At 40.4% G+C, this 21,979-nt stretch overlaps 1 protein-coding gene across 14 annotated transcripts in view; it reads left to right on the top strand.

The window, feature by feature from the left end:
• The first annotated feature begins 73 nt into the window (after positions 1-73).
• Positions 74-21,979, top strand: part of LOC117370509 (R3H domain-containing protein 2) — a 41,936-nt gene continuing 20,030 nt past the window's right edge. For 12 of the 14 annotated variants that reach the window (XM_055221924.1, XM_033965953.2, XM_033965951.2 and 9 more), the window contains exons 1-2: positions 2,098-2,414; positions 2,789-2,833. The gene's annotated coding sequence lies outside the window, so the exon portion shown is untranslated. Of the gene's footprint in view, positions 573-2,089; positions 2,415-2,788; positions 2,834-21,979 lie in introns of those variants that run through there. The other 2 variants (XM_055221923.1, XM_033965952.2) reach the window with 2 other exon arrangements.

Here is a 21,979-nt window from a genome sequence, read left to right as displayed (position 1 = left end):
GAACGAGAAATCTGGGGTAATCCACCAAAACTGGTGACACGTTGGAGGGACGCACCAATGAGCGCATCGGGGCATCAGGGAAATTACGCACACTACAAGCACTGCGCTGCACAGCACAACTCCACAGATAAAAAGGCTCAAGTTACGACTATGGAAACCAACTTTATGCAGCGACATTTCCAATTAAATAAGGTCAAGTAGTCTAATTGCCCTAATGGATGAGTAGACTTATGAATTTTGGAATAAACCTCACCTAATGATGCAATGACTATTAGGCCTGGGTAAACTTTCATGAATAGCCTACTGTGTATGATTGCTCATCTATCAAAGTGGATCCACCCTTAGTTACTGTATTGTCTGCTTGAGACTCACTCATCAAACAGTTTCTGGAGTTATAACGTGAGAAAGTGCTCAAGGCTGGGAGGCGGAGACGGGGTGGCAGTCTCACATGTCCCGTCATGTTCCTCAGAAGGGGCAGCATGCGTGGAGCGTGTGCGGTGGAAGTTGGACGGTGTTGTCTTCTGTGTAGAGAGCAGAGGCACGAGACCACGTATGATGTCTTCTCTGAGATGGTAGGCCTAAACGAGAAGATGTCTGCGTATTGCCTCACTCTTCCAGGTCTGATCCATAGTAAAAGCCAAAAGTTAAATGTGTCAACTGGATAAAAATGTTGTAGGAGTGAAGACGTTTGGCTGCTCATCCAAGCCACTTCTTCAGTTCTGGTCAGATTGCTGGTGGACACTATCTGTATAAACGTCTTCACTCCTACTCATTTTTATCCAGTTGACTGATTTAACTTTTACTGAACGAGAACATAACAGAACTGGCCAAAGCTCCAAGTAGGCCTAAGGGGTTATAGGCTCTGTCAAGCTCACTTGAACATTTGATGTGATGATCTCATACTCATTTCTAGACCAATTAATTTGTCATTAGGTAATATGGCTTAGACAAACTTTTTGATCCAAAAGGGAAATTGCATAATAACCACAAGAATTCAGTGTAAATTCAACCTAAACTACTCTGGCTGGAGATCTGGCTTGCCATATTCTGTCAGGCTACCAGGTTTGCAAGTGAATGGTGCCACTCCCACCACAAAGCTTCAGTTTTTTTTAAATGATTTTATAGCCTAGTCAGGTTCACAAAGAGAAAAAAGAGATTTTATAGCATTAGGCCTATACCTGTTTTTTTTCGTTTTTTTTTCCTTAACATATAGGCTAATTGTTCAGGGGCTGTAAGTTGAATTTGCTGCAGGCCTAAAAATACTCTACTGCTTTTCTGTTTTAGCCTAAAACGTTTTCAAACATATTAGTAAGTTCACACAGCTCTGCCCCTCGACTATGAAGGTACAGCGTGTCTGCCCTCGTGTGGATATTTATGGGAACTACAACGGTACGTTTAATTAGTTTTTTTTTTTAGTTTTTTTTTTTTTTTTTTAGTTTTTTTTTTTTAGTTTTTCATATTGGCTACATTTCTTCTAAATTAAATAGGCCTTTTGCCCACAACATTTTTTTAAAACCAACAAGTTGGCTATATCCCCACACACAGAGACAATGAGGCTCCATCCTTATCTTACAAAAAGTTTTAATCAAAAATCAGTGTGATAAGAAAGAAGAGCATTATACAGCTGGGGACTCGGGATTAGAGTTGGAAACTCGATGTGAAACACTGGCACTGTTAAATATACTATAGGTTTTGTAATGTTATATTCATTGTCCCTATTCAAATAAACAAATAGGTTAAATAAAATAAAATAGACAGAAAACAGGTTGTAAAGATGTCAGGAGTTACAGTTCATGTAGGCCTAAATACATAAACGCATTAAAGCAGTGTGAACTTCAATAGCCCAGTTATCAGTGCACTTTATTTATCTTTTTGGGGCTAAGGGATCTGGAAAAAATAATATAAAAATATGTGAAATTTTTATGTCAAGATCAAAACATTAATGAAATGAACCAAATTAGTGAACCAAGTTTTTTTTTTTTCTTCGATATCCTTGACGTGCAAACATTCATCCAGAATAAGCTACAAAAAGATACACCAGCTCTAAGTGGTAGGAAGTGTACTATATGAAGTATTTCATGTTTTCCAGACTGTCTCCGTGCGCCCGAAAAGCACGCCGCTGACGTCAACTCTCCGTGTGCGAAAAAAGTGACGCTCGCACAAGAAGCCGGAGCTTTGAACACAAGGGGGAATAGCGTTTTCTTTATTTTTCTTTTATTTGTACCCTTTTATTCTTTCGTGTTTGGTTCTTATTTTCCCGTGTTACAGTGACTAATTCTTTTTTTTTGCTTAAAGCCAAGCGCTTGCAACCTGAGTGAGTAATGTTAACGCCACAGCTCGCTCACACGGCGCTATTTTGACAGCAGTCGGGGTCGCAGTGAACCAACTCGAGCTAGCACCAGTCATTAGCATTGGTAAGTCATTCGGAGCTAGCTACCTGATAGCATCTTATTTAATAACCTGGTGCATGAAGTGTGTACATTTGTAAGCTGGGAAACTCTTAGCGTGTGCCACATTTCTGTCTACCCTGACATTTATCTCTAATATGAACTATTAACAAGTGGTGGCTGGTGCAGAGTAAAAATATCAAATAGCTAGTTGGCTACTGTGCTAACATTAGCTAGGTGGCTATCATGGCTATAATGTTAGGTACTGTGGTAGCTAATTATACTTGCCCAAAGGAGGCAAGCTAACCGTGTGCTAGCTATTGTTAGCGTAAAAATTTGCCAGCATTTTAAACCATCCACAAAACTACTGGCCCGAACACATAAGATTTGTTTTTTTACAGACACAACGTGAAGATTGTGAGTCGTGACGCGCAGCCAGCACATAGGTGAGCCGAACACCCATCATTTAGATCACTTCAAATCGATTGTCCATAATTCTCAGACCCAGAAGATATAAAGCCCAGCACCTCGTGTTTTAATACACTGTTTTCCACAGTCACACGAGTTTGTCCTGGTAGGGTTTTCTCTTGCCACTCTTAAGAAACAAGTGTTACTCTTCAGTCACATAGAGGACTATGGCTGCAACTAACCATTCATTTGCTGATCAATTAATCTAGCAGATATTCTATAGATTTGTTGTTTGGATTGTGAAAGGCCTGTGAATATGAGAGTTTTACTAAATATGACCCAGAAAAATTTAAAGTGATTTTAGACCATTCTCATGGAGTATATTTACAGACAAAATAGGGCTTTCATTAAAACATTAATTTTACTGATTTCCTGTCCCATTTTTAAGCAGTTACAGTTCTCTTATCAAACCTTTTCAGAAAAGCACTGCGTATCTACCAGATAACAATTATTTGATTGCTAAATTAGCTGACAGTTATTTCAATAATCAATAAGTTAACTGATGAATTACTTAATCACAATTTCAGCCCTACAGAGGACTAAAGTGATTTATTGTTGGATTGCTTGTAGTAATGTTGCAATGGAAAGCTGTTGTAACTCTACACCTTTGGACCTCATCTAAAAATATAATGAAATAGACATTTTGGCCTTAATATTAGCTAATTAACCAAATGTTGACTGAGTTATACATTGGCTAGTAACAGTTTTACTCTTACTTTGTGTCAGTACATTAAATGCACAGCCTACAAGTTGCCCATTTTAGCTCGATGGGGTTCTCCACATCATTTCATTAAGGTTAAACACACAGTAGACATTCTTTAAAAGTGTATCACAAAAACCGAAGTCAAATCTGTCAACTGGACAAAATGTTGTAGGAGTGTAGACGTTTCGCTGCTCAACCAACCTGCTAATTCAGTTCTTTATACACTTTAAAAGTGTATGATAAACTGGTCTCATGGCATGTGGAACACAAATGAAAAGCATTATGTCACAGTGCCCCCAGAACAAAGTAGGTTCATGTTGACAAGCCCTGGAGTGTCACAAAAAATGCTGCTGAAAATTAGTGCTTACAGTGGGTGAACAAAGCAGTACTACTTCATGCTTATCTCCATGTTGATGCTAATACTTTAATGCCTTGTTGTGGATTGTGCCATTCCAGCTAAACGCATAAGGGCTGAAAATGTAATCATATAATCACATCTAATCGATTATTAGCATAATCGTCAACTAATTTAGTAATTGAATAAGCATAATCTTAACTATACATAGACTCTCAAACATGCCATGTTCTGTGAGAAGAGGTTTTATGACTCAGACAAAACAAGAATTGCATCAAATGAGAGGAAACTTTTAGTGTTCTTTGATGAAAGGCCTATTTTATCTGTAATTTACTCTATCAAGATGGCATCATGTGGCATCACTTTAGCTTCAGCTTCAAAATAGAACAAAATCTCATATACACGAGCCTTTCACAATCTAAAAACCAAATCAATTAAATGAAAAAACAATTAGTTTTAGCGATCAATAAAACAGTTGTTGGTTGCAGTTATTTCAGCTTCAGTTTTATATTGCTTAAAAAAGGGCTTGCCTTTTCACAGACACATAAAGGTGACATAATGGAGGCAACCCCACCGCCAGAAAAGTTAATAGTGAATCTTTAAATATAACAGTCTTGATTACTGTGCATCAGTGATCATCATCCACATTGTGTGTGAGAGTTGGACCTGTCACGATGACGCATTTTGTAGCATGATATATTGCTAAAGAGAAATTTTGTGATAAACGATAATACTGAAACTACTTTATGTTGTTACACAAAGCAGGATAATCCCAGTAAACCTATTTTTAAATGTACTGTATCATTAAGGCCTGAACTGCAAAAAAAAAAAAAAAAGTCAGTATGAAACAATAATTAGCTATAGAAGTTATTCATTCTCGGCTCAGATCTTACCTTGTTACATAAAATGGCAAAAATCTCCCCATTTTTGCAAAGAAATTGTGCACACAAAATATATTGTTCCAGCATATACTGACTGATAAATCCATATAGTAATCATTGTGACAGGCCTAGTGTGAGTATTGGTGGTGGTTAGAGGGGCCAGTAGCATAGATTGGCAGCCTTGCTTCAGTCAGTCTACCCCAGGGCAGCTGTGGCAGTAGTAGCTTACCACCACTGTGTGAAAAATGCACTGTAAAGCATCTTTGTGTCAATAAAGCACTACATAAATCGAAAGCATTCTTATATTTGTAATTCATATATTGCAACATTTGCCATATAACTTCACAGAAAATGTGTTCACTTAAAGATATTCACAGCTCCAGTTTATTATTAGAAGACGTGTATGTTGTCACTGGTCTGTTGTTTTTTGCTGCGTACATTGGGGGAGTACAAACTGCTTTGAGATACTTAATGTTTTTCTGTCATAATCAAGAGTTTTCTTTAAATAAATAGTTTAGCCACAGACCTAATGTTTGTCATAAAAGTTAATTACTATGGACAAAATCAGAAATCTGGACTATGGAAGTATGGTCATTAGTTGATCATTGCGTTGGCTCACGTTGTGGCACTTGAGCTGAAAATAGGCAGAAGACTGTTGTGTCAAACAAGGTGGGATCTCGGCACAGACTGTGAGAGCGGAGATTCAAACATCTGCTCTGGGAAAACGCCATGTGTGTCTCTAACATGAATATTCACGTCTTCTGACTCTGTTGTGAGTCGTGGATGTACAAGTGACTGCTTTGGACATCACATTTAGGCATTTAGGAGGTCGTTCTGTTCTAATGAGACCATGGATATTGTTTTTGTGGAGATGATACTTAATATGGTTTATATGGTTTTATTCTGTCTAAATCCTTTTTTCATACTGTCTTTATATGTTATCTGTCACGTTTTGTGGTATATGTGCATTTAATATTTGCATTGTAAATACCAAACTGATCATTTCTGTATCAGGAATTATTGTCTCCTGCTGCTTGTTGCAAAGCCCTATTTTTGAGAACGGGCTGGACCATAGTAGGATCTGTTGCAGGTGAGTCATTGAATCAACATTCTGCTGTTGCTTAGGCCACCAAATAAAAAAACTGCATCCAGGGCCAAGCTGCCTGTGAACATGCTTCTCCATATGGCCTGTGACATGCATTAGCCAAGTGTGGTTTCTACAACAGTTAAATTATAAAACTACTATGTTTCTGAGGCTGGAGTTTTGCTCAGTGCTTGTCGATAAGCCATTGTTTATTCATTCACTGCTGGAGCATGTGACATAGTGCTGAAGACAGTCTACTTGTACCATGTTCACTTCATGTAATCAAATATACATGTATGTGGTCTCATTCTGGATTATGATTACTGCTGAAATGAGTACAGGCCTAATGGCGGGGAGAAACACTGCATATGTGCTAGTCCGTCAGGTATCCATAAGCGCCACTGTCTGTGTGTTTGCAGCAGCAGAAGAGTGGCTTTTTCTAGAGAGATTTGAAGTGCTATTTATAGACCTCTGCCAGAGCACGGAGCGTGGTGCTGTTGCTGCTGCTTCTCCACTCACTCTCTCTCTCGCTCTCTCGCACTCTCTGCCTTCACCACTCCTGTTTCTGTCTTCAGCTAATCACTCCTGCTCCTCTCCCTCATTCGTCCTGCTTCATCTTATCTTATGCCATTCACACCATTTTTTTTTATCAATCTCTGTGAGTCTGTTCCTCATCACTAGCTTTGACACAAATGTATAGACTGCAAAAAAAGGTTGCAGACTGATTTCAAATTGGCCAGTCTAGTGCAGAGATTTTTTTTTGGTTTCTGGCAAAGATTTGTGTGAAGAAGGAAATCAATAGTTTACATTAACTCAGAACTGCACAGTGTTAAGTGTGGACGGTTTATCTGTGGTATCTTTGGCCACTGATCCTTGCCCAGCCACTCCCATCCCTCTGCTTTACTTCTAAACTCCTTGCTTCCTAATAGTGTTGTCATGATACTAAAATTTCAAGCTCCATTTCAATACTAAGGAATATGCTCGATACTGCAATAATAAAAGCACTCTTTGTTTAGGCAATAGAATGTAATTTTCAACATTAAATCATAGTACTTTCTTTCTTACACTATCTTTATTATATCTATGAAACCCTGCAGTCGTTCAGGTAGGTTCCACTGTGTCCATGAGTGTATTAGTAGTATATGTGGTCTTATACACAGCTCAAGATCATTCTAAAGCTGTTCAGGAAAGGTTCATTTCTGTCCTGTGAATGTGACTTTTTACATATCAATATCTGCTCAAATGAGTATCTTGTTTCGATACTAGTTTTAGTATCGATTAGTATGTGATTTTCAATGGTTTGACAACCCTACTTTAAATGTATATCCTTGTTTTTGCCTGGCGTACACTGGTCAGCTCAGTTGATGTAAGCTTAATTAAGCCTGGTGTTACAGACAAGACCCCTGTGGATGTATATCATGTCACATCCAGCTCCTTCTTTGATGCTGAACTTTTGACTACCTCTGTTCCATTGCATCTTCCAGGCCATGTTTCCTTTAAAGCAGCTGTGGGGAGATGCAATTAAAAAGTCTTATGGGAGTCAGGGTTTTATTAGCTAATGAGCTATTTTCTTCCCCTTTTCCTTCTTTATCATATTTTACAGTGGACTATGAGGATTCAGTGTTAGAAGTAGCAAATTTGTTGTTGTTATTTTTAAAGACGATAGAGTACTGTAGCCTGATTAGTAGGTTTATGTTCTATATGTAAAAGTTCTGCCTTTGGGAATCATATATTTGGAATAACTAAAAGTACAATATGTGTTGGTTTAAGTATCGAGATTGGTCAGATAAATAATGCATATTGGACAATCTCTCCTTAACTTTAGTTTGTTTTTGCAGGGACAATACAGTCAGAAATGGCCATAAAACTGATCCATTGGGTGAAGTAATCCTCATCAGGGGGTATAACTAACTAATGCTAATTTTCAGTGCCCTAACCTGGGCTTTTCACTGTTTTTACTATAAACTACAATTTGATCAATTCGAACAATCTATATTTACAGCAGTGTAGTGTGAAGTCATTTCAGACACAAACGCACATACAATTCAATCTTTATGGATGAGTAAACATTTTGAATTTAAAAATGATCTTAATCTCAGTATGTATTTATAAATGATATAGATTATAATCCATGCATCCCTTTTAGAGAGTTGGGTTTCCCACAAACCCTGTAATAGCTGTCATAACCATTTGAGTGTCATGAAAAGATGGGCCTAACAAGATGTATCTGTGGCAGAGCATGCAGCGGAGAGGGAGGGCTGTTTGAGCAGGGAGCAGTGGAAGCTATGCGCATGATGGCATAAGAGCAGGAGGGAGAGAGGGAACCGGCGAGCTTGCCTCTCTCCTCTGCTTCATTCAGAAAAGAGAGATCATGGGGAAGTATGGGTACCTCCGCACATGACACTAGAGCCAGGCTCCAGAGAGCGAAAGTAGTCATTTGAAGAGACTCTCATCTGCTTTACAAGCTTTACAGACGGAATATACACTATTGTTTCCAGCACTTTTCTCTGTGACACACCTGACCTGAGTTGGATAGAGATCCTCACAGTGGACTCTGCATACAGTAAGTTGGAGCTTTGTCTCTCTTGTCAGTTTGTGCTCACTTACATGGTGCCTAAAATAGGTTTTACAATAGGATGGTCATTGTTGGAAAATTGCAACTACCTTTATAGTCTCATGAACCTTTCATGGCAATAATTGTAATTATAAACTGTCTTACAAGAATAGTATTTGACAAATTATATGAATGATGATGATGGCGGTGGCATTGTTTCAATAAATATAACTCTATATGAATACTATAATTTTGAAGAAAACATGGGGAAGGCTTTATGCCAATGTGAACTCCATGGTCAGTGGGTGCAGTGAACTGTGCTCTCTAAACACAACACATGTGCTGAGGCAAATGCTGAGGTAATAAGGAATTCCCTTCCTCTGTGTCCTGGGGTGGGAGGAGGGAGGTGGAGGTGGCCTGGTGGGGGGTGGAGAGTCACCAAAAGTAGGCGTCTCAGGGCTGTGCTATCATAACTTAGGAAGCTACCAGGGGAAAAGGACACCCGATAGGCTTACATAAGGCTATCTGTCAGAGCGAATCAGTGTGCTCCTATTGTTAATACAACACGCTAATACAAAGGTAATATAGAGAAGATGCATTTGCAGCAGCAGAAGCATGAGGGAGAGAAAGCACAACAGCAGAGCTCTCTTGAATAAAAAATCTGTCACTATAAATAGCATGCTATCCTCACGGCCTCAGCACTGTTTCAGGTTTAGAAAACCTTTTTTTTTTTTTTCACCTCTTCTCTCTTCAAATGTTCTTGTCGTTATGGTATAATGGTTGGTTGTGCATTTGATATGTGCCTATTGGCTTAAATTACACTTCATTACTCTTGGTGTGGGGCATGATTTGTTAAAGATATTTTCAGCTGTCAAGTGCTTCTGTTTCAACAACATGAATGGCTTTTTTATACATAAACTATCTTTCGTATCTCAAGTATGAGTTCGTGTTACATTTGAATTTAGATATTTCATAAAAATGTATCTCCATTGCTTCTGTGTGGTCTTTTGTTGCTAAAGTTAGATCTTAGCCACTTTGGTGTGATTCCATCTTTGCACAAAGGACACCTTTTACTATTAGTCGTGTGCCTCTTTTATTTGACACCCTGTTTGTTTGTTTCTGACTACTCTGATAAGTGCGTCCTCAGCTCCATTCTTGCATATCCTTATTGCCTGTGCATGGGAAATGCTATAGAAGTGGAAGTACAGGAGGGAGTGAAAGGGAGGATAAAATCAATAGGATTCCCCAGAGAAAGTGCTGCTGTAATTGCCTTCAGACAGGGGTTTCATGCTTTTCCTTTTTTAAAGTCTTACCTAAACCATTAGTGTACAGTTGCCAGAACAATCATATGCTGCCTCCAGCTCTTTTGGCGCGCTGCATTAAACATTGATGCTTTATTAGTTGTGCTATTTATTCTGCCTGTTGTGCATGCTGAAATTGGCCATTTAACTTGGCTGCTGTAAGTACATCAGGCTAATGCAGTATTTGGTTGTTTTAAATGATATTGGTATTTTGTTTGTTTTTTTAGATCAATTGAGAAATTTCAATATTTGCTCAAGAGTACAGTGCTCTTTTTCTGTAGCACATTCTTGTTCATATTTTTTCTTCTGCCACTTTAGTTAACCCAATCATCAAACTGGTCTTCTTTCAGAACAGTGTGACCAGGTATCCCATTTGCAGTAGTTTTCTAGGTTAAGATTAAGGTACACTTTATTGTCCCCCTAGGGAAATGTGTCTTCTGCATTTGACCCATCTTTAAATGCTACTGGGTCAAACTGGAGCAGTGGGCACTGCAGTGCCCCACTCGGGGAACTATCTCTGTGATCTTTGTTGCTAGGCTTGGTCAGCTCTACCTTAGCTGCACCTCAGTATTAGGTGCCGACTTCCACGTTAGATTGATATTGTCACTCAGTCTCTCAACAATCTTTTACCATCCCTATTTAAATGAATGTCATTGTGGGCAAATAGATGATTATTCCTCTTCCAGAATCCACAAAAAAATTCCCGCAAAAGGAATTCCTATAGCATTGCAGTAACCCTTCAGCCAGATGTGAAGTTGGCCAATCCGACTAAACTTCATGTCACTGAAACTGGGAGACTGGATTGGATCAGACATTACACATTGTTTTCCCGACACCTTGGACTGTTGTAGTTTAATGTCATTAGAGACGATGTGCATGATAACGGTGGATATGTTTGCACGATTGGACAGTGCATGGTGTTTATGTGTGATACCTGAGCTCTGGTTTCAGCCTGTGGGATGGCTACATGGCGTAACATAGACAAACCCATGAGGAGCTGGTCTTATTCAGTGAAGGACGCTGTTCCCTTACCAACCGAGGCAGAGCTGATTGATGATTAATCACATGTTGCAGCAGGGACTTTTTGCCCTCTTTTTCACATTTTGTTGTATCTTTATAAATTACTCATTGTTGTGGACATTTGCCAGAATGAGAACCTGTAGATTGACTGCTGCTGTTGACGTCTGTGGCTAATGCTACCGCTAACTCCCAGAACAGGTTAAATGCAGACTGTGGAGGTTCTGCAGACACTTGAAACACACTAATAATGACAAAAGACTTTTGTCTTACGTTTTTGATACCTTCATTTAACCTTTGCCGTGGATGCTAAACTTTGTAAAATAACTACGGAGATTGCAGCCGATAACAGCGTTAACTTTATTTACTTTGCCCAATTAGCCATATGCTCTGAGAATGAGCATCTTTATTCAGGCTTCACTGTTGTTTTTTATCCAGCACTGTTGTAAAGTAAAAAGTAAATGTGCTTAAATCGGCACATCTCAAAATCTCTTTTTATTCTTGTAGATTGCCTTTTAGAAGATTTCTTTTTTGCTCTGTAACAAAATTGTGTAGCCTTAGTCTACTTCTGCACACTAGGCGGTATCTGACTGGAATCAGTATCAGATTGATTAAAAAAAAAAAAAAAGGAATCGGAACAACACTACTTTGGACGGGTCATTGAGGCTGAGGCTTAAGTATGGCCACAATTATGAGTTATTTGTATTGAGCTGATTTCTTATATACTGAAATCAGAGTGTTCGCGCACATGTATGCAACAAGCATCAGAGTGAAGGGTTGTCTGTACATTCATCATTACCTTGAACAGCATATTGGTAGTTTCTCCTTCATATAGTCTGTAGTTTGTACGTATGTGCTACAAAGCTAGATTTGGGATTTACCGAGGTAACTTTGTTGTTAATTAATCCTGGTTTTTCGATACCATGAAGCTGGATTGATGAGCTCTGTCTGTGACTTGGCTTTGATGTTGCTCAGTGCTGTCCTGGCCTGTTCTCCCTGCACATGCTAGCTCTTCCACTCAAATACTGGAATAACTCAGTCCCTTGATTACCTGCTTTATGCTACTGCTTATCCAGAGATTGTCCATGTGTGGGTTTGTCTCTTAAGGGTTCTCTGAGCTTCAGCAATAATGGTATTCAAACATTACAAAAATTATACAGAAATACCCCTTTTAAACCCTTGTTGGAAAGATGACATTGAAAAACAATTGCCATATTATCAATTTTTCACTATACATCCTATCTGTACTTTGTATTACAGGACCTGGGTGCTGGTAGTGGTTGAGTTGTGGGCTTTCAATGTAATGCCTTGCTTTGTTTTTCAAAGGACTTATTTTTCCACATTTTTCATTTATTGTCATGTTTTTCTTGTTCTGTCCTATGTCAGTTTATCTAAGTGGCAAGGTAGATCACTCCATTGCCGAGCAGGAGGAGGAGAAGAAGTTGTTTCCAGGTAAACAGATGGCAGGGCCCAGTGGGGGTCTGACTTGCCCCTCTGCCAGGTCAGCTCTGGGATGTAGTGACTTGCCGCCATGTGCACTTTCCCTAATTGACACGCCTCCCAATCTATACTCTGGTTCAGAAGGCCTGTCGGAACATCACGCTATCCCTCATCCACTCATGAACAAGGGAAACTTAGAGCAGTCCATTTGTCTTTTGCAGTTCACATTTAAGAGAAATGCTTACTTACTCAAAATTAAATGGTAGATTTCTGAATGAATGTAAATGTAGTCTTTTCCCAGTCTTTCAATGTCAAAATCTGCAAAGTTTGCATACCATTACGTGTGTCCAGTCAATGCTCGGCCTGTCATCAAGGCTCTGTTTTCTTCTTTTAGCTCGGTGTTGTCATTGTTTGAGCATAGCAGAAGCATCTCTGTTTCCTCTGCATTTATTTGTGCTTGGCCACCAGGATACAAGCCTGGCAGGTCAGAAGTGCCCTCTAAATGACTCTTTTGTGAAGCAAGTGGTCTATATAAAACTACAACCAGGGCTGTATTTTTGAGTGATCGACTTGTCAGGCAAATTAAATAGTGTTGTTAATCAAGTTCAGAATGTGATGATATGAATGATATTTTTATACAGAGGGATATCACTCCCCAGGGCTTCAGACTATGACCAAATGATCTCATTTTGCTCTCATTTTCTTGTGTTGGTGCAAGTATTTTTTCAAGCGCTCCATCCATCCATCCATTTTCTTCCTCTTATCTGGGTCGGGTCATGGGGACAGCAGTCTAAGCAGGGACTCCCAGACTTCACTCACCCCGGACACGTCCTCCAGCTCCTCCGGTGGGACCCCAAGGCGTTCCCAGGCCAGCCGAGAGACATAGTCCCTCCAGCGTGTCCTGGGTCTTCCCCGGGGCCTCCTCCTGGTGGGACATGCCCAGAACACCTCCCTAGGTAGGCGTCCAGGAGGCATCCTGAGCAGATGCCCGAGCCACCTCAGCTGATGCCTCTCGATGTGTAGGAACAGCGGCTCCTCTCGTGTGACCGAGCTCCTCACCCTATCCCTAAGGGTGCGCCCGGCCACCCTACGGAGGAAACCCGTAGATTGACGTAACGTAGACTGACGTAACTTTGATTGACCGGTAAATCAAGAGCTTTGCCTTTCGACTCAGCTTCTTCTTTCCCACAATGGACCGATACAGCGATCGCATCACTGCAGATGCTGCACCGATCCGCCTGTCAATCTCACTCTTCATCCTTCCCTCACTTGTGAGGGAGACCCCGAGATACTTGAACTCTTCCCCTTGAGGCAGAGATTCACCACCCACCCGGAGAGAGCAAGCCACCTTTTTCCTGTTTGAGAACCATGGCCTCGGATTTGGAGGAGCTGATTCTCATCCCAGCCGCTTCACACACGGCTGCAAACCGCCCCAGTACCTGCTGCAGGTCCTGGCTCGATGAAGCCATAAGGACATCATCTGCAAACAGCAGAGATGAAATCCTGTGGTTCCCGAACCAGACCCCCTTTCCTCTCTCCCCTCATCTTGCCTCTGCCTCCCCTCTGCTCCCAGTGGCTGACACAGCTGAGCAGAGCTCAGCCTGGGTCTGTGTGCCTACAGCAGTGGACGGTGTTGAGTTTGACCCGTGAAGATCTCTAGTATCTGTCTGGGACTCATCTGATGCTTCAACCACCTTTTTGTTGTAATAAAAAGACACTCACATGCGACATTGTGACACGGAACCGCTCCGCTCACTTCTTCAGTGACTTTTTTTAATCGCAACGTGCTGAAAGAGTAGCTTTAGTAAAACAAACATACACTGTAACCTTTGCAAACTCACTCCACGTTGTGTCCCAGCAGAGGACAGGTGCAGGGACTGTAGTTTCAAAGATGAAACCGAAACTAAGGAGCTAAGTGTGCTAGCATGAGGCGCCAACTGCATACAGTCAATGGTTGATGGCAGCATGATGAAGCATATAAATTGTCTTGACAATATTAATAAGGAAAAACTTACTATAAAACTTATTATAGCATGGCCCTTACATTCTCTGGTTGTGGTCCTAAAAGATTTCAGTCAGGGGCTACTGTATTCCTACTGTGGGGTACAGCTTGTCATGCCTCAAGCTGAGATCAAACACAACCGAGCCATCAGATTTGATCAGATTGACACATGTGATGCGAAGGAGTCTATTGGTCACCTATCATTTTGATTCTGCAAAAATCCACTATGTTTTGTGATATTTTTGTCCTTTTTTGTGATCTTTTCCTTGTAAGCAGCCATTTTTGTTTTGATATGGACAGACCAAGGTGTGTCCTTGGTTGGCTAGTCTATTTGTCAGTTATGACCATCTGAATTCTACAGTGACCAGACACTTTTCACTAATTATCATCCAGTTATACTGTACTTCTGCCATTTCTTGCATAGCTTTTGCAATTAATATATCTAATTTGCATGGTTGTCATAGTTTTGCATAAGGATGCACTGATATCTTTATCAGGTATCTGCTTAAAACCAGGTCTTACTCATCCACATTGTACCAATAACTAAAAGTAACAGGTTGGTGCTGACGATTCCTTGTGTGCGTTTATGCATTCTGATTGAACTGCCTGTCTTTTGCTGACAGGGCATTGACAGCTTTCACAAAGGTCTGATTTTGTAGGGATTCTTCTCTCTTTTCACAGCATAAACATTTTAGAATTTAAATCCTCAGAGCGCCTAAAGGTTGGCTTTTTAAGATTTAGCCTTGCCCCCATTCTAAGCCTGCGCTCTGATTGGTCAAAACTGATCACGTGGTGCACGTTTTCCTCATCACATGTTAGGCAGCACTGGGCAAGTACTCAAGAAGTAATGTGGAAGAAAATAAATGTTAGCATTACGTGCCAATGAGCGCAGACCATTGAAAACAATATGATGCCATCTTTGGTTCACCTTCTAGATCTGGTTGTACTTCCATGGTCCTATGAAACAATGCTACATTGTATTGTGACGTTCTTGTGATTTGCAACCCTATAAATGTCCCGTAGCATTAGCCAAAGGTCTGTATTTATTAACTTTCCAATAAATGGGGAAAAAATTGGCTGCTGGGTACTCTGTCACTGTACCTAGTTATGACCACTAATTAAGCTCAGGACAAGACAAGTTGGCTTATCTTTAGTAATGGTTCTGATTTATCCAGAGCTCATCAACATAGACAGGTGTTTAAGCGTCACTGCCACCTACTTAGTAGTCTAAGGTCCTTTTCACACATGTCGCTGTGCTCTGTGGACCAACCCCAGTGCACACTCGATTTAGTTCTGTTCCTTTACTTTTGGGTTGGTCTTGTTCACATGCACCACACTCATGATTCACCCCAAACACGCACCATGAGCCAGGTGAGAGTCCATCAGCTAATCGCTGAACCATGACAATGCTCTTCGAATGGGCAGAGCCACATGAATATGCACGCACGTGCCTGCTTCCATGGTGTGAATGCAGTGATCTTTCACCTACAGCGCCCATTCATACAAATGTACATGATCCGAATATTTTTTTTTTAAAAACTCAATTCCAAGCTGTCACTCCGGTAGACTGTGTAGGTCGGCCCGAGGTTGGCCACTTTCACATCACACTCGCCCCACTCCAGAGAGCGAGTGGAGCTCCAGAACCACCTGTTTCAAGGGCTCTCGGCCTTTCAAAGCCAGCTCCAAATGCGACTGATGGAGCAAATGCTCTTTGTGTGAAAATGACATAAAAGTGTTTTATTTAAAGATTTGTATATTATTTTTAATAGACACTGGAGTCTCTGGTGGGCTGAGCAGCTCCTCCTGAATGTGCCAAAGACCAGCTGAAATCTCAGAGGGCACCAGGCCTTTGTGGTGGCAACACCAGAACTGTGGAATGAGCTGCCTTTGTACATTACACCTTTTCTGCACCAGTTTTTAAATCACTTACTTAAACGCACTTGTTCACTTTTTCCTTTTGACATGGTTTGAGATGTTAACATTTATTTGCTTGTGCCTTGTTTTATTTAATGTTTTTTCTGTGTTTCAATATTGTAGCACTTTATTCAACCTGGTTATTTTTAAAGTGTTATAAATAACCATTAAAGTTGCAGTTCACAGTAGAACGTATATTTTGCATTTGACACTCAGCAATATATAAAGTAGGGATTGAGCAATATGGATTTTTGGGAGTCAGATATTGGTATAAGTTGCTGACAGGTGATATAACAAGTGATATGTTTAGTGATGCAATAATAAACTGAAAATCTAATAGAGCCAATCCTAAATTGTATTAAGTTTGATTTATTTAGGCTTCATTTCTCTGCCTCTTTACAGTCATTTTTAAAGACCATAGGCAGACCTGATGGTATTTTTGCATTATACTATTTCCCATACACTAGCCTACCATTGAAGTAAACATGATGGGAGCAAGGACTGCACAATTTTAGAAAATCAAATTTTCAGACAGATGTGCGGTATATGTTTAAGAAGTAGGGAACCTGAGGGAGTGAGGGAAGACTGATAAACCGATAAACTAATTTAAGAATCCCATGCCTTTCAGAACAGTTTTGTAGAAGTTTGTAGAGCAGATTATTATTTTGTTCTTTGCAGAGGACATTTTATTATCTAAATAATTGCAGCCTTTGTGATTTGATAATTGCACCACCTTGAATTGCGATTTTGTTTTGATAACTATTAATTGTGCGTTTTTGATAACTTAAATGCGTTCATGCTGAGGTAATTAATTCTATGCTCAAATGCTGACCATTCATGCTTGTTTTCACAACTCAGTAATATGTATACAGCCACAATAATCACTTTACATTTGGCCAGTGTAAAAGACAACAGGCCATTTGTGTGTGGTAGCTTACATTAGCTAAGTGCTAACGAATGTGAAATAACAAAAAGTCATGTAAAGATACATTTGCGACACTCAGTGCTCATACGGGCTACCTGTCAGATCCCAAGTCTTCAGAAATAACATTCTTTTTAATCCTGACTCAAAGCATAAAAAAATATAATCCAGTATGTTTGACAGCAGCAGTCCCCATGTGTCTCTTCTCTGCACTAACACTTTGATAAAATATCTTTAGCCACATATTAGGACATGTGTCTTCTCTGCAAATTGGTTTAAACGGCTGTAGTATAGAGAATCTAAGCTTTATAACGAGGTATAATATGTCCATGCGGCTTATTGGTCATATCGGCCATATCAGCCTTATTTCAGCCATTAGTTGATATCTGTCCATATCTGCTGACAATCGTATAATTAAATTGAGAGCAAATCAAATGATTTGTACATCATACTAACCTGATTTAAAAGTAACTGAACCCTGCTCCAAAAAGGCTAAGCTTGGTTGGCTGAACAGAGGGCCAAAAGTGTCCTGTGTCCTGTTTTTCTGGAGGAGACCGCCACATTCTAAAAGGGCACCATTAGCACCGGCCCACTGTGGCAGTCTGGCAGTTGGACTGGCATGTTGCCAGATGTCTGGTTGGTCTGGCTGCTTTGTACCTTGTAAGCTGAAGTCACATTGGTGCCGCATGAGCTATTTAAATTCCACTATAGTGAATGACGACATTTTGTCATTTCTCAGTTGTTCATGTGGAACATATCTTGAATTAGTTCAACCAGCTCACTGAGCATTCACGGCAGATACTATACATTAGTTGGGTGTATTGTCTCAACTTGAATGTGAGCTTTCAGGTCAGTAGACCTGAAGTTCAGAAGGCTGTCCGCTGTTTTGATTCAAACAGAAAATCATTCAGTGGCATGTATTACACCAGAGGGTGTAACAGTATGCTCAAACCTAAATTTGGTTTGGTTCAGTTTTTGGGAGGCTTCGAGCTATTTTGGTACATTTTCTGTAATGCAAAAACAACTATCACTGCCACTCAGAAATTAGCACTGATGAATTATAGACTATGAAAGAAGTGTGTCCCAAATGAAGTGTGTCTCTTAATGGTGTCCCTGTGGAAAGATGTGTGAACGTTTGAGCCACTGAAGACTGTCCTGATATTAAATACAATGGAACTGTAAAAATGTGGACCACACGTGCTGTATTTGCTAAACATATGTGTACTATTATACCCCTAGAGTTGCTCAAATGTGGTTAGCATGTTAGCATGGTGGTATGTTTGGTATTAATATGACTGTTTGGCCCCAGCAGAACACTTTTTTTAACAAAGGCTTTTTATTGCCTTAAATGAAATGGGTGGACAGTAAATATAAATGACAGCACAAATTAGTGAGATTCAGTTCTTTAAACCTCTTAAAACACAATATATTGTGTTTTTTCCATGTGCGCTTGTGTTGTACCTGTGATTGGACTGTGTGTTTGACATTAGGCCTGTCTTACATACTTTGTCTGCGTGGTATCAGTCTAAACCTGCATCCTCTCTCATACACACAGCAGCTTGTTTAATTGGGAAAGGGGCGAGGGTCGTGAGAAAGAAAAGAAGAGAGAAATCTGGGGGTGTAGAGCGATATAGCTTATTTTCTCTTGGTGACAGAGCCTGTTGCCATGGAGCTGGCCCTCCCATTGGTGGAGAACTGGGCCAATCATTTAACAGCGCAGATTGTTTCATCATTGAGAAGTTTTCCTCTCGTCCTGTCTCTCTTACCACCCCTTGGTCCTCTCACTCCTTCTTTTTAAAGGAAACAGATAAATTACACAAGGTTTGTCATGAATGCACAGGCTGGCTCCCAAATTCTTTCTTCCACATTTGTGATGACTTGGTACATTCTGGGCTGGCACATTTTCCCCACTGTATGTTTTAGTGGAAATGTGATGGGCTGTGTGAAAGACTGTTGTTGCTTCTGTCCCAGTGAGTCACATGGCATATATAGCAAGCAATTATATTTTGAGCATTAAGGATCACAACTTGACTCCATTTTGTTGTCTTAATTAAAACTTGTTAATTAACTGTGTTAATGTTTTCGGAGTATCTCGGATCTGCATTCAGGGATTGGAAAAAACAGTTGCCAGACAATAGTAGACTAGTTGTATGTTTGTTGCATTTAAGCCCAAATTCAAAATCCACTTGTCTGTAAATTATTGTAACAGTTGCATATTGGCATAGAGCTATAAAGGTAGTAATCTTCTCATTCATGTGCTTTCCTCTGATCAGTGCTTCAGTTTTGGAGCAAATAGGAAAAGCTGATGTTTGTTGTAAAACTGATTTTGAATGAACAATTTAACCAAAACTACATTTGGTAATCAAAGTTGATTATATGGAACAGCACATTATGGAGAAAAACTCAGGTAAAGTTATATGATAAAACAGTGTCAGTTTTATAAATAAAGTATTCCTAACCAGGAATCCCCTCTACCTCTGACGTGATCAGTCTCCGGTCTTCATCACCCACGTTATCTTTGTGTAACATTTGCACTGCTTCCGCTCTTCCTCCACCCAACCCGTGGCAAAAAAAAAAAAAAAAACATGTCCAGGCTTAAAGCAGCCACAGCAGCTAGATGGTGAGCTACAGAAAAGGTAGGTAGGTAACTCTGGTGAGAGAGAAGGAAGGAGGGAGCCTATGAGTCATAGCTCGTCCCACAGGAGTGAGTGGGCTGGCAGTGGAGGAGGATGGCGTCAGCAGCAGGTCTGACAATTTAAGACGACACATTAAAAAGACCGGAGTGCGGGAGAAAGACGAGGAGCGAACAGTGACAGTGGGTGGATGTACAGAGACGGGAGGGGTCCATCAAAGAGTAGAAGGGGTATCCTCGCTGTGGTGGGGGTGGGCAGGGAGTAGGCTAGAGACGTACATGGTGAAAAGAGAAATCCTATCTTCCGATTCTTTGGCTTCACTCGTTAATTTCTTCTTTTTAGTTTTCTTCCATGATACTTTGTTCTCATGTAGTCTACTTTGACAACCTGCAGTGAACAAGAAGTAGGCGGTGCCCTCTGTGGAAGTGTGCACACAGAAAATAGTCTTATAAGTCTTAGTATGAAGTATGAAATTTAGCAATGTGCTTTTATATTTATTTTAAATTTTTTTATTGTTTTACATTGGCGATACTTCTACTTTTCTTCTTATGTATAGGCAGTATTAATGGTATTCCACTTAAATTATAAATCAAATTACAGTGCAGTTCAGTGATGCTGCAGTCTTCCTAAACTGTTCTCCTCTAATGCCCTGCCAGGTCCTTTCATTGCCCTTCTCATTTGAGACTGCAAAACACACACAAAGGGGAATCCTCACATGCTGCTACATTCACACACATACACATTACATATCATATATCATACATAAGCAGAGCGATGTAGATGTAGCTGCAGTTAGAATGGGGTTGCCTCTGACGTCACAGGGTTGCAGTTTTGAGAGTGAATTAAAATGCCCGTTGTGTGCGTCTCTCCCTCTGCGTGTGTGTGTATGCGTGTGTGTGCATGCTATCTTTCATTCACCTGCGTTTCATTCAGCCTCAGTAGAGAAAATGGAGAGGCACGTCTATGGTGTGTGTATCTCTCCATTGTGAAAACGGAGGAAATGCAATGAATGAACTCCAGTCCTCCACATGATTCACATGACAATGAAGGGAGTCTGACGCGAAGGTTTTTACTTTTTTATTCATACACATAAGTACGACTATTACAATTTACTGGACTCACAATCTAGTCTAAACCAAACCCTCTATAAAGAACCTGTTTGACTGTGAGCTAATTACTTGTGCGTCATCATACTCTGATCTTGGAATGACAACATGATGTGAAGTTCTATACTGTGAATATCACTGTTTATGCAAGTTATTGTCATTTTATTTTTACAACCCTTACTTCTTAAATCTATATGAGTATACAACAAAACAGCCCCAGATAAATGTATGGTACATACAAGTAACATTGAGTCCCATCTGTCATCTATTGAAGTGAATGGTAATTATCGTGACTGCTTATTGAAGGAGATGGACTGTTAAAGTGTTAGAAGTTGACCTCTTCCATGCTACTGTGTGGCATATAGTTTGTCTTGTTAGGCAGGCTGACTTGCCCTATGGCTAACTACTGCTGAGACCCTGACCTGGCGTGACCTGGGGCAGCTAAATTTGACAGTGAGCTCATACCTGCACAACAGCGTCTGAGAGGAGTGTCTGAAGCTCTGTGTCCTTTTGTGAGCGTGTGTGACAAGTGTCCCTCTCTCTCTCCCTGACCCGGCGGCTGCTGTCTCACTGGGCTCTCTTCCATTGACAGTGTTGGGTGCAGTAACCCGACACAGTGCAGGGCAAGGCTGCGTGTGGCTGCTGTGTCTCAGCTGGTGTCCTGTCATCAAGAGGCCCATGTAAAGAGTCTGAGAGGTCGCTTTGTCTGAAGTGGGTCAGAGCAACCTGTTCTTCACTGTAACCTCCTCATCCAACTGTTCTGGGCTCTTGTGTGTTTGGCTTTTATGTTTACATTTTACATCCCATAGTACAGAGGTCCCTCGTTTATCGCGGGGGTTATGATCTAAAAATAGGCAAAATCCGTCATCAGCTTTATTTTTTACAATAATTCTATATGTTTTGCAGCTGTAAAACCCCTCACCACACACTTTATACACTTTTCTCAGATAGGCATTAACATTTTCTCACATGTCTCTCTTGTTAAAACACTCTCAAAGTTCAAACCTTCGTATATTATATCCCCTTCTTCGATCACTTTAAATTTGTTGTTCACATGCCTCTGCTCCAGTGGTACCTGCAGATGCGCCTCTCCACACGGAGAAACACTTAAGTCCAAAGCGTTTCTGAAATTTGTCAGTGCAGAACGTTTCATCAGTATTGTGGGTTTTGTCACTACATACAGCACTTCAGAATCACACATTTATCAAACAT

This window comes from Periophthalmus magnuspinnatus, chromosome 5 (genome assembly GCF_009829125.3).
Source record: "Periophthalmus magnuspinnatus isolate fPerMag1 chromosome 5, fPerMag1.2.pri, whole genome shotgun sequence".
NCBI classification, from domain to species: domain Eukaryota; kingdom Metazoa; phylum Chordata; class Actinopteri; order Gobiiformes; family Gobiidae; genus Periophthalmus; species Periophthalmus magnuspinnatus.
The sequence above is the reverse complement of the archived record's forward strand: the minus strand, read 5'-3'. Positions and strand labels throughout refer to the sequence as shown.